This window comes from Entelurus aequoreus, linkage group LG15 (genome assembly GCF_033978785.1).
Source record: "Entelurus aequoreus isolate RoL-2023_Sb linkage group LG15, RoL_Eaeq_v1.1, whole genome shotgun sequence".
Classification (NCBI taxonomy): Eukaryota; Metazoa; Chordata; class Actinopteri; order Syngnathiformes; family Syngnathidae; genus Entelurus; species Entelurus aequoreus.
Window position 1 is genome coordinate 15,463,061 of NC_084745.1, and position 14,184 is coordinate 15,477,244.

The 14,184-nt window shown below is 38.0% G+C and overlaps 1 protein-coding gene across 1 annotated transcript in view; it reads left to right on the forward strand.

Moving 5' to 3' along the window:
• Positions 1-1,604: 1,604 nt before the first annotated feature.
• Positions 1,605-14,184, forward strand: part of LOC133629857 (cadherin-12-like) — a 312,919-nt gene continuing 300,339 nt past the window's right edge. The window contains exon 1 of the mRNA XM_062020904.1: positions 1,605-1,716. The gene's annotated coding sequence lies outside the window, so the exon portion shown is untranslated. The remainder of the gene's footprint in view (positions 1,717-14,184) is intronic.

The window sequence follows — 14,184 nt, forward strand, 5'->3', positions numbered from 1 at the left end:
ATATATATACTCTATTAGCCACAACACAACCAGGCTTATATTTAACATGCCACAAATTAATCCTGCATAAAAACACCTGCGTGTTTGTTATGCTAGCTCCTAGCTCCTCTGCTAGCTCCTAGCTCCATAGAACACGCCAATACAATTCAAACACCTGATCAACACACACAATCACTCAGCCCAAAAGACCGTTCACCTAACCCAAGGTTCATAAAGCTTATATATTTTTAAAAAGTTACGTACATACGCAAAAAAAAGTTGCGCACATACGGTCAAGCGATCAAATGTTTAGAAGCCAAAGCTGCATACTCACAGTAGCACGTCTGCGTCTTTGTCATCCAAATCAAAGTAATCCTGGTAAGAGTCTGTGTTGTCCCAGTTCTCTACAGGCGTCTGTGTATCGAAGTCAAAAGTCCTCCTGGTTAGAGTCTCTGTTATCCGAGTTCTTCCATCTTGACTGCATCTTCCGGGAATGTAAACAAAGAAGCGCCGGCTGTGTACTGTTGTTGCTGACTACGTTCGAAAAATACGTCCATTTCGCACCGACAACTTTCTTCTTTGCTTGCTCAGCTTCCTTCTCCATAATGCAATGAACATGATTGCAACAGATTCACGAACACAGATGTCCAGAATACTGTGGAATTATGAAATGAAAACAGAGCTTTTTCGTATTGGCTTCAATGTGGAAGGCATACCCGTGTTCGCCGGTCTACGTCACGCGCATACGTCATCCTCAGAGGCGTTTCGAACCGGAAGTTTAGCGGCAAATTTAAAATGTCACTTTATAAGTTAACCCGGCCGTATTGGCATGTGTTATAATGTTAAGATTTCATCATTGATATATAAACTATCAGACTGCGTGGTCGGTAGTCGTGGGTTTCAGTAGGCCTTTAAGTTACAACTAGGGTCAAAACATTAGAAACAGCTCCCAGTATGACGCGGCACTGTCGGATATAACACTATGAAAAAATACTACCACAAACATGTTTGTCGTGCCAAAATGACTCAATGTACACGATATTTTGTGTGCGGGGCTGCTAATTGGTCCCCGGGAGGTACCTGGCACATTTTGGTGCAGATCCAGGTAAAGGTGCTGTGCTCATTTTTCTCCTTCGTAAATAACACATTGTTTACACGGCCGTACCTAATGAAGTGTCCCATGCCTGTTCATTGTGGGCAAATCAACTCAACTGGGGGTGGCGTGTGTGTGCGTGCGCGCATGTGTGTGTGTGTGTGTGTGGGGGGGGGGGGGGGGGGGGGGGGAGTTTTCTAGTTGCCTCTTATCTTCCCTCCCTCCCTCACCCTCTTGCAGGAAAATGGTGTGTGTGTGTGTGTGTGTGTGTGTGTGTCTCTCTCTCTCTCTCTCTCACACACACACACATGTATGCATTTCTCTCCCGCTTGCTTTTGCGCTCAGTCGGCAGTCTGCAGAGCGCACATGCAGCACGCCACTTTCTGCCCTCTCCTCACACACACACACACACACATACACACACACACACACACACGCATGCATGCATGCATGCGAGCATACACACTGAGTGACAGTCCTGGTCCACTGAGGTCCAAGTGTTCCCAGCGGGGGGCGGGGGGGCGCGTGGAAGCATGAGAGGACGACAGGACGCGGGTGGGAATTAAACGGAGTGGAGACTCGGTAGAGGACGACCAGGTTTGGACGCTTTGGATTAAAAACAAAAACGGGCTTCCGAGCTGAGGGTGAGTACAGTGCATGTCTTGTCTCCTTCAAGACCGCAATCGGGGCATGGTTGGGGCTCGTTCCTAGTTAATTGAGATTTAGAGCATCACCGGGAATTGATTGGCTTGACCCATTTGGGGCTTGACGGGAGAGCTCCTGGCACTTTGACGCCGAGCGGCCGGCACAAGTGCGGACGTTTGTTGCGGAAGTTGCGGACTCTCCGTGTGCCGCTCAGTGTCAGGCTGGGGATTAAAAAGCCCTTCGCCTGCCCACTCTGCACCCCGGCGATATTACCATCGGTTCTGAGCATCCCCGCCGTGTGGACACCGGGATTAGAGGCAACAATCCGAGAGGCTTGGCGGAATCTGATTTGCAGAGAAACAAGGGATCACACATGCAACCATGCACACCCCCCCTACACAAACACACACACACACACACACACCACTAACTCCTCTATCTGCAGCAGGCAGAGTCTTATTTAGATGAGACACGGGGTCAGAATTACCAGAACTCGGAGACACATTGACTTACAATAATTGTTCTATCACGGTGTGCACTTTGCATCGCCTTACATCCGCTCTCTTGCGTCTAATGCACACACACACACACACACACACACACACACACACACACACACACACACACACACACACACACACACACACACACACACACACACACACACACACACACACACACACACACACACACACATACACACACACACACACACACACACACACACACACACACACACACACACACACACTGGCAAAGTAGTGTGTTGTTGTTGTTGTTGCATCAGAAGCATCACTCCGAGCCAGTAGAGGAAATCTTCTCGGCGAATGGGATGCGAGTCACTTTAAAGTCCGAAAGTGCGGTCTTATCGGCAAAACACCTGCTTGGCAATAAGCAAATTGACCACGCCAGGAGTTGCACACACACACACACACACACACACACACACACACACACACACACACACACACACACACACACACACACACACACACACACACACACACACACACACACACACACACACACACACACACACACACACACAGTGGGGCCACTGTGCACACAGCACCAGCATCTTGGCGTCTTACTCCTACGTCGCTTTTTGTCACGCAACATATTGTCCGAATGATGTCACATTTTGGTTAGCATTCTGTTTGTCGGATAATATCACTTCTTATTTTCTGAACTAAATCACCTTTTGCCACAAGTCCAATTCTCCGAATGATATCATGTTTTGCTGTGTCTTATTATCTGTATTGTTTCACTAAACTGTGCTTATTATTCTCCTAATAATATCACTTTCAGTTATGCGTCTTAATATTCAATTCATACTTTTTGTTACGTGTCTTATTCTCCGAATTATGACTTGTTGTTATGCGTCTTATTGTCCGAATGATATCACTTTTGCTTCATGTCTTATTCTTCGAATTATATCACTTTTTGCTATACTTCTTATTTTCTGAACGAATTCACTTTTTGCCACAAGTCCAATTCTCCGAATGATATCATATTTTGCTATGTGTCTTATTATCTGTATTATTTCACTATACTGTATTTGTTATTCTCCTAATGATATCACTTTCAGTTATGCGTCTTAATATTCAATTCATACTTTTTGTTACGTGTCTTATTCTCCGAATTATGACTTGTTGTTATGCGTCTTATTGTCCGAATGATATCAATTTTGCTTCAAGTCTTATTCTTCGACTGATATCACTTTTTGCTATACTTCTTATTTTCTGAACTAAATCACCTTTTGCCACACGTCCAATTCTCCGAATGATATCATATTTTGCTATGTGTTTTATTATCTGTATTATTTCACTATACTGTATTTGTTATTCTCCTAATGATATCACTTTCAGTTATGCGTCTTAATATTCAATTCATACTTTTTGTTACGTGTCTTATTCTCCGAATTATGACTTTTTGTTTTACGTCTTATTGTCCGAATGATATCACTTTTGCTTCATGTCTTATTCTTCGACTGATGTCACTTTTTGCTATACTTCTTATTTTCTGAACTAAATCACCTTTTGCCACACGTCCAATTCTCCGAATGATATCATATTTTGCTATGTGTCTTATTATCTGTATTATTTCACTATACTGTATTTGTTATTCTCCTAATGATATCACTTTCAGTTATGCGTCTTAATATTCAATTCATACTTTTTGTTACGTGTCTTATTCTCCGAATTATGACTTGTTGTTATGCGTCTTATTGTCCGAATGATATCACTTTTGCTTCATGTCTTATTCTTCGAATGATATCACTTTTTGCTATACTTCTTATTTTCTGAACTAAATCACCTTTTGCCACACGTCCAATTCTCCGAATGATATCATATTTTGCTATGTGTCTTATTATCTGTATTATTTCACTATACTGTATTTGTTATTCTCCTAATGATATCACTTTCAGTTATGCGTCTTAATATTCAATTCATACTTTTTGTTACGTGTCTTATTCTCCGAATTATGACTTGTTGTTATGCGTCTTATTGTCCGAATGATATCACTTTTGCTTCATGTCTTATTCTTCGAATGATATCACTTTTTGCTATACTTCTTATTTTCTGAACTAAATCACTTTTTGCCACACGTCCAATTCTCCGAACGATATCATGTTTTGCTATGTGTCTTATTATCTGTAATATTTCACTATACTGTATTTGTTATTCTCCTAATGATATCACTTTCAGTTATGCGTCTTAATATTCAATTCATACTTTTTGTTACGTGTCTTATTCTCCGAATTATGACTTGTTGTCATGCATCTTATTGCCCGAATGATATCACTTTTGCTTCATGTCTTATTCTTCGACTGATATCACTTTTTGTCCTGCGTCTCATTTTTCGAATGATATCACTTTTTGTTATGCGTCTTCTTGTCCCAATGATATCTCTCTTGCTTCATGTCTTATTCTCCGAATGATATCACTTTTTGCTATACTTCTTATCCTTTGAACTAAATCACTTTTTGCCACATGTCCAATTCTCCGAATGATGTGTGTCTTATTATCCGTATGATTTCACTTGTTACTATACTGTACTTCTTATTCTCCAAATGATATCACTTTCAGTTATGCATCTTAGTATTCAATTCATACTTTTTGATATGTGTATTATTCTCCGAATGATATCACTTTCAGTTACACGTCTTATTCTCAGAATTATGACTTTTTGTTATGCGTCTTATTGTCCAAATGATATCACTTTTTCTGTATGGCTTATTCTCCAAATGATATCACTTTTTGTTATGCGTTTTATTCTTCGATTGATATCTCTTTTTGCTATACTTCTTATTCTCCAAATGATATCATATTTTGCTCTGTGTCTTATCTGTATGATTTCACTTGTTACTATACTGTACTTCTTATTCTCCAAATTATATCACTTTGTTACGCGTCTTAGTGTTCAATTCATATTTTTTGTTATGTGTCTTATTCTCCGAATTATGACTTTTTGTAATGCGCCTTATTGTCCAAACGATATCACTTTTGCTCTTTATGTCTTATTCTCCAAATGATATCACTCTTTGCTATACTTCTTATTCTTGAAACTAAATCACTTTTTGCCACAAGTCCAAATCTCCGAATAATATAACATTTTGCTATGTGTCTTATTATCTGTATGATTTCACTTATTATACTTTACTTCTTATCCTCCAAATGATATCACTTTCAGTTACACGTCTTATTCTCCGAATTATGACTTTTTGTTATGCGTCTTATTCTCCGAATGATGACTCTTTATGTGTCTTATTGTCCAAATTAGATCACTTTTGCTTTATGTCTTATTCTCCGCTTGATATCACTTTTTGTTATGCGTCTTATTCTCTGAATTAGATCACTATTTTCTATGTGTATTTTATTCTGAGAATTACTTGACTTTCTGCTATACTTCATATTGTCCAAAGTATATCACTTTTGCCCTATGCCTTATTCTCCGAATGATATCACTTTTTGTTATGCGTCTTATTCTTCGAATGATATCATTTTTCGCTAAAATTATTACTGTCCGAATTATATCACAATTGCTATACTTCTTACTGTATTCTCCAAATGAAGTCGCTTTTTGTGATGTGTTTTATTCTCCGGATTGTGTCACTTTTTGCTCAACTTTTTATCTTTCAAATTATTTAACTTTTGCTATATTTCGTTTTCTCCGAATTATATCACGTTTTACTATACGTCTTATTATCCCCATTATATTACTTATTGCTGTGCGTTTTATCCACGGAATTATTTCACTTTCAGTTACGCGTCTTTTCTCCGAATGATATCACTTTTTGTTATGCGTCTTATTCTCGGAATTAATTCACTTTTCTACGTGTGTACGGTCCGAGATGAGACCTTCATGGACCCAAACTACAATTAATGAACTCATTGGTGATCTCACTTCAATGTTATTCACTGGTGATAAACAACAAAATATAAATAGTATAAACTTGTTTTGTACGAGCAGAACCCCTGCATTGATTGTGAACACATGAAACGCACCTTTTGGTAGCAGAACACAGTATGATCGTACTGTTTAGGGTAACGGTTCGTAGAAATGTGTCGTTTGCTAAATGTACTGTTTCACATCCGCATCCACTTTTTAGGGCGTATTATTGCGATGTTTACGTTCCTATTGTTGTTTCCGCCAGTGTTTTGTCGTCCTATACTGTAGAGCTGTGCCTCCCAGTCCTACCAAGCCCTTTTTGGGAATGAAGTTGAATAAAAAAGTGAGAGTTTGTCCTTTCTGTGATCTCTGCTGGACTGTCTACACTCTACCCCCCCGATTGTTTGATTCCGAGAGGCTTCTTTGGTCTTCTGTCCGTAAAAAAAAAAAAAAAAAAAATTGCCTCCAAACAGCCACGTTCCCTAAGCGTCCATTAGAGAGGCGAGGGGCTTAAATGGAATCAATAAGAGAGAGAGTCTCCTTGGCCCCCTCCGCGACTCATCTTGACACCGTTCTCCTCTAAATGAAGGGAATGCGTCTGCATTGCTCGGAGATTACATGCCCCGCGTGAAAATCGCTGTAAGCTAAGAGACTTGGTCGTGAGGATGAATTTTGTCAACCGGGTAGTGTCGTCGCTCCGGTTTGAAGCAAAAGAGGCAAAATGATGTGTTTTCCTACCAGCAGAGGGCGTGGTTAATACAGGCCCAACCAGGTTGCTGCTTAGTCAGTCACTACAGCAGTGGTTCTTAACCTGGGTTCGATCGAACACTAGGGGTTCGGTGAGTCGGCCTCAGGGGTTCGGCAGAGCCTCCGCCGCGTAGGTCAAGACACACCCAACTCATCGTGTAAACAAAAACTTCTCCCTGTCTGCGTATTATGGATACCCCCAAACAATGTTCCCTCTAATTTTCCATATGTGTGAGCAAACGCAAAAACTCCTTGAGCATACATGTGAGCGACGTCAGACGTGCACATGCACTGTGGTCACACCTGCAGCACACCTGTCCCAAACCTGACTAAATAACAAGTTAAATGTTTTATTATTGTAATCAAATGCATATTTTCTAATATAAGTGTTTCGGCCCACTTACAATGACTATAACATATTATTTTTCATGAGCTGTGTACTAGTATTATGTATCTGGGTGAGGGTCCTGCTTTGGAAATAATGTGCATCCCTTTCAGATATCACATTTAGCTCGCACTAAAACATTCACATGTTGCACAATGAGATGTAAACATGGGATTATGTGTACAATCCTGTAACTTTCCGTTTGTAAAATATATCTTTATTAGTATTTCTTTAATATAATGACATCATTTTATGATTACGTTTCGGGTTCGGTGAATGCGCATATGATACTGGTGGGGTTCAGTACCTCCAACAAGGTTAAGAACCACTGCACTACAGGAAGTAAACAGGACTATTTTAAACAACATGTTACAATTTACATGGTAAACATTTTTTGGGGAGTAATATATAACTCTTACCGGCCGAAGGTTTCGTCTGTCTCTTCAGTATTTGTCGGAGCTGTTGTTGATTCCTGCTGTGACGTGTCTGAAAGCAGCTGACCAGGCTGAGAAACTTTCAAAATAAAAGTTCCCAGACCTGAACCATATCTGTTACCAGCCCCTCGGACAGGCCAGGTTGAGGGGGGCATATCTGCGTCCACACACCTGGGACACCATCCATGGCTGGATCGAGAAACTTTATTTTGAAAATGTAGACACGTCCCACCCAGAAGCAACGACAGCTCTGACAAAGGCTGAAGGTTAATTATCATTTTATTATGCGTCTTATTATCTAAAATGTTTCACTTTTTGATGTGTGTCTTATTATTCGCATTATACACCTTTTTGTTACGCGTCTTATTCTCAGAAGTACTGTATTTTACTTCCTGTTGTGCGTCTTGTTCTCTGAATTACACTACCGTTCAAAAGTTTGGGGTCACCCAAACAATTTTGTGGAATAGCCTTCATTTCTAAGAACAAAAATAGACTGTAGAGTTTCAGATGAAAGTTCTCTTTTTCTGGCCATTTTGAGCGTTTAATTGACCCCACAAATGTGATGCTCCAGAAACTCAATCTGCTCAAAGGAAGGTCAGTTTTGTAGCTTCTGTAATGAGCTAAACTGTTTTCAGATGTGTGAACATGATTGCACAAGGGTTTTCTAATCATCAATTAGCCTTCTGAGCCAATGAGCAAACACATTGTACCATTAGAACACTGGAGTGATAGTTGCTGGAAATGGGCCTCTATACACCTATGTAGATATTGCACCAAAAACCAGGCATTTGCAGCTAGAATAGTCATTTACCTCATTAGCAATGTATAGAGTGTATTTCTTTAAAGTTAAGATTAGTTTAAAGTTATCTTCATTGAAAAGTACAGTGCTTTTCCTTCAAAAATAAGGACATTTCAATGTGACCCCAAACTTTTGAACGGTAGTGTATATCACTTCCTCTTGTGCATCTTGGTTTTCTAATTACATGCCTTTTTGTAACATGTATGTTGACCCATTTTGTCACGCGTTTTATTATGCCAATTACATCACTTTTTGTTACCTAGTCTTCAAATTACATCGATTTGTGTTATCTAGTCTTCAAATTACATCACTTTTTGTTACCTAGTCTTCAAATTACATACATTTTTGTTACCTAGTCTTCAAATTATATCACTTTTTTGTGTCATTTATTGTCCAATTATATCACATTTTTGTGTCACTTATTCTCCAAAGTACATCACTTTTTGTTACCTAGTCTTCAAATCACATCACTTTTTGTTACCTAGTCTTCAAATTACATCACTTTTTGTTACCTAGTCTTCCTATAATATCACTTTTTTGTGTCACTTATTGTCCAAATTATATCACTTTTTTTGTGTCACATATTGTCCAAATTACATCACTTTTTGTTACCTAATTACATCACCTTTTGTTACCTCATCTTCAAATTACATCACTTTTTGTTACCTTGTCTTTAAATTACATAACTTTTTGTTACCTAGTCCTCAAATTATATATATTTTTTGGTGTCACTTATTGTCCAAAATATATCAGTTTTTGTTACCTAGTCTTCAAATTACATCACTTTTTGTTACCTAGTTTTCAAATCGCATCACTTTTTGTTACTTAGTCTTCAAGTTACATCACTTTTTGTTAACTAGTCTTCAAATTATATAACTTTTTTGTGTCACTTATCGTCCAAATTATATCACTTTTTTTGTTTCACTTATTGTCCAAATTACATCACTTTTTGTTACCTAATTACATCACTTTTTGTTACCTCATCTTCAAATTACATCACTTTTGGTTACCTTGTCTTTAAATTACATCACTTTTTGCTACCCAGTCCTCAAATTATATATAATTTTTTGTGTCACTTATTGTCCAAATTACATCACTTTTTGTTACCTAGTCTTCAAATTACATCACGTTTTGTTAACTAGTCTTCAAATTACATCACTTTTTGTTAACTAGTCTTCAAATTACATCACTTTTTGTTACCCAGTCTTCAAATTGTATAATTTTTTTGTGTCACTTATTGTCCAAATTACATCATTTTTTGTTACCTAGTCTTCAAATTACATCACTTTTTGTTAACTAGTCTTCAAATTACATCACTTTTTGTTAACTAGTCTTCAAATTACATCACTTTTTGTTACCCAGTCTTCAAATTGTATCATTTTTTGTGTCACTTATTGTCCAAATTATATCATTTTTTTGTGGCACTTATTGTCCAAATTACATCAGTTTTTGTTACCCAGTCTTTAAGTTACATCATTTTTTGTTAACTAGTCTTCAAATTACATCACTTTTTGTTAACTAGTCTTCAAATTACATCACTTTTTGTTACCCAGTCTTCAAATTGTATAATTTTTTTGTGTCACTTATTGTCCAAATTACATCATTTTTTGTTACCTAGTCTTCAAATTACATCACTTTTTGTTAACTAGTCTTCAAATTACATCACTTTTTGTTAACTAGTCTTCAAATTACATCACTTTTTGTTACCCAGTCTTCAAATTGTATCATTTTTTTGTGTCACTTATTGTCCAAATTATATCATTTTTTTGTGGCACTTATTGTCCAAATTACATCAGTTTTTAAGTCTTTAAGTTACATCACTTTTTGTTACCTCGTCTTCAAATTACACCACTTTTTGTTACCTAGTCCTCAAATTACATCACTTTTTTTTACCTAGTTTTCAAATTACATCACTTTTCGTTACCTGGTCTTCAAATTACATCAGTTTTTGTTACCTCGTCTTCAAATTACAAAACGTTTTGTTACCTCGTCCTCAAATTATTTCTTTTTTTTTGTGTCACTTATTGTCCAAAATGTATCACTTTTTGTTACCTCGTCTTCAAATTACATCACTTTGTGTTACCTAGTCTTCAAATTATATCACTTTTTTGTGTCACTTATTGTCCGAATTATATCACATTTTGCTATGCGTCTTATTCTCTGAATTATTTCGTTTTTTCCTATTCCCCGAATTTTATCACTTATATATGCATCTTTTTTATCCGAATTAGAGCCAGACAGCATTTTTTTTTTATTTGGGCGTAGAACATATTCAACCGGGTCAGGGAACTTTATTTAGAAATCTTAGACACGTCACAGTGAAATGGCAAATCAAGTATCTTGTATGTTGTCTCTTACACAACAACATTATATTGTCCGCACATTATAATAATGTTTTAACCTACATTTAAAGAAGACAAACTGAACGTAATCAATCTGCCATCATAAGAGTTCTTTCTTCAATTCAATAGTGTTTCTAACCTTGTTTTTTTGCTGGCACTCACAACTTTCTTTGGCCCCGTGCCAAAATATCGGCAGTTGAGTCGCCGATATTTTGTACGTTTGGCAATACAATAACATCTTCTAACACAGTGTTTTTCAACCTTTTTTGAGCCAAGGCACATTTTTTGCGTCGAAAAAATCCGGAGGCACACCACCAACAGAAATCATTAAAAAACGAAACTCAGTTGACAGTAAAAAATCGCTGTCGCAATTGTTGGATATGACTTTAAACCATAACCAACCACGCATCACTATAGTTCTTGTCTCAAAGTAGAATAGAATAGATAGAATAGAATGGACTTTATTGTCATTATATTTGCATATAACGAGATTAAGGACTCCAATTTAAGGTGCGGTAGTGGGAACAAATATGGGGTAAAAAATAAATAAATAATAAAATAAAATAAAATACATTACACAACAGGCAATAAAGAAAAAAACTAACAATTGAAATAAAAAAAAATAAGAATAATAAGCAATCCTGTACAATATACAAAACACTATAGAAATACAAAATACTGTACAATATACAGAACAATATTTTTTAGGGGTAGGTGTACTGTCACCACCTGTCACATCACCCCGTGACTTATTTGGAGTTTTTTGCTGTTTTCCTGTGTGTCGTGTTTTAGTTCTTGCCCCGCGCTCCTAATTTGGTGGCTTTTTCTCATTTTGGTAATTTCCTGTAGCAGTTTCATGTCTTCCTTTGAGCAATATTTCCCGCATCTACTTTGTTTTCGCAATCAAGAACATTTCAGTCGTTTTCACCCTTCTTTGTGGGGACATTGTTGATCGTCATGTCATGTTCGGATGTACATTGTGGACGCCGTCTTTGCTCCACAGTAAGTCTTTGCTGTCGTCCAGCATTCCGTTTTTCTTTACTTTGTAGCCAGTTCAGGGTTCGTTTCGTTCTGCGTAGCCTTCCCTAAGCTTCGATGCCTTTTCTTAGGGGCACTCACCTTTTGTTTATTTTTGGTTTAAGCATGAGACACCTTTTTACCTGCACGCTGCCTCCCGCTGTTTCCGACATCTACAAAGCAATTAGCTACCGGCTGCCACCTACTGATATGGAAGATTATTACACGGTTACTCTGCCGAGCTCTAGACAGCATTGACACTCAACAACAACACATCATTTGCAGACTATAATTACTGGTTTTATTTAACCCAAATAGGTGAAATTAGATAATCTGCACAGTGGTTGAAAAACACTGTTCTAACAGGCAGTATGAAGACCTAACTGTCACATGTCCAGTCCAGCCCTGCATGGAAACCTGACAGATGACCCCGGTGATACATTTCTTCCACTTTTCTTCCAAATTGACACAAAACAGTCAGAGTCAGATAAATGTGTCCCCCGCTCAAGACTTCTATGATGCCGAGGCGGGTTGCGGAGAGCCTCCCTGCTGGTGCGAGCTCCGTGCTTTGGGTCGCAAATAGACGTGGGGAAGGATGGCGTTACTTGGAGACGCGCGGTTTCTCCAAGCCTGCGGAACGTTTGAAACGCTTACAGGAGGACGTTGTGCTGATCGAAGCTCGTTTTTGCAGCATCGCATCACCTTTTTGCTAACTTTCTTCAGCGAGGGCCGCATAAATAAAAATTAAAGCATGCGGGGCCACATTTATTTTGAACATTAGGATACTAAAGCCATTGGTCAGTCAATAAGTGTCAATAAATATATCTTAGCTCTGTCATATTCTTTGTAATTTTTGCACCAAATTAAGTATTTTTAAGCATAAAAATAGCTGAATGAAGTAAAAATACCAAGACTGCAGTAGTATTGGTTGCTAAACGAGACTAAAACAATCAGACCGAACACCTCACTTATATAACTTGGTACTTGACACATGCTAACTGTTAGCATGTTAGCATGCTAACAGTTAGCGTGCTAACTTTTTTAGCCAATGTTGAAGCCGGACGCCTAAGACTCATACAACGTAGTACTATACACATTTTAACTGTTCGAATGCTAACATGCTAACATTGGCGTGCTAACTTTTTTTTAGCCAATTTTGCAGCCAAACACCTCAGTCATATTTCACAGAACTTGACACATCCTAACTGTTAGCCTGCAAATGTTAACATTCAAACGTACTAACATTAGCATGCTAACTTTTTTTTTAGCTGAACACCTCCGAGTCATATAACTTGGTACTTGACACATCTTAACTGTGAGCCTGCTAACGTTAAAATCCTAGCTTATTAACATTAGCATGCTAAATTTTTTAGCAAATTTGGCAGCCGAACATCTCAGTCATACAACTTGGTAGTTGACACATCCTAACTGTTAATTAGGTTGTTAACGTTAACATTCAATCTTACTAACATTAGCATGCTAACTTTTTCAGACAGTTCAGCAGCAAAACACCTTGCAGTCATAAATGAATTGGTACTTGACACATGCTAACTGTTTGAATTCCGTCATGCTAACATAAGGGTGTTAACTTTTTTAGCCAATTTTGCAGCCAAACACCTCAGAGTCTTCAGACTTGGTACTTGACACATCCTAACTGTTAGCCTGCTAACATTAACTTTCTAGCCTATTAACATTAGCATGATAAATTTTTCAGCCAATTTCGCAGCCAAACACTTCAGAGTCATATATGACTTGGTACTTGACACGTGCTAACCTTTAGCATGCTATCATGCACACATAAGGGTGCTAACTTTTTTAGCCAATTTTGCAGCCGAACACCTCATAGTCATATGACTTGGTACTTCATACATGCTAACTGTTAGCATGCTAACATTAGCATTCTAGCTTACTAATATTAGCATGCTAACTTCTTTGGCCAATTTTGCAGCCAAACCCCTCATAGTCATATGAGTTGGTACTTGACACATGCTAACTGTTAGCATGTTAACGTTAGCATTGTAGCTTACTAGCATTAGCATGCTAACTTATTTGGCCAATTTTGCAGCCAAACACCTCATAGTCATATGACTTGGTACTTGACACATGCTAACTGTTAGCATGCTAACATTACCATTCTAGCTTACTAGCATAATCATGCTAACTTAATTGGCCAATTTTGCAGCCAAACACCTCATAGTCATATGACTTGGTACTTGACACATCCTAACTGTTAGCATTCTAATTTTAGCATTCTAGTCTACTAACATTAGCATGCTAACTTATTTGGCCAATTTTGCAGCCAAACCCCTCATAGTCATATGACTTGGCACTTCACATATGCTAACTGTTAG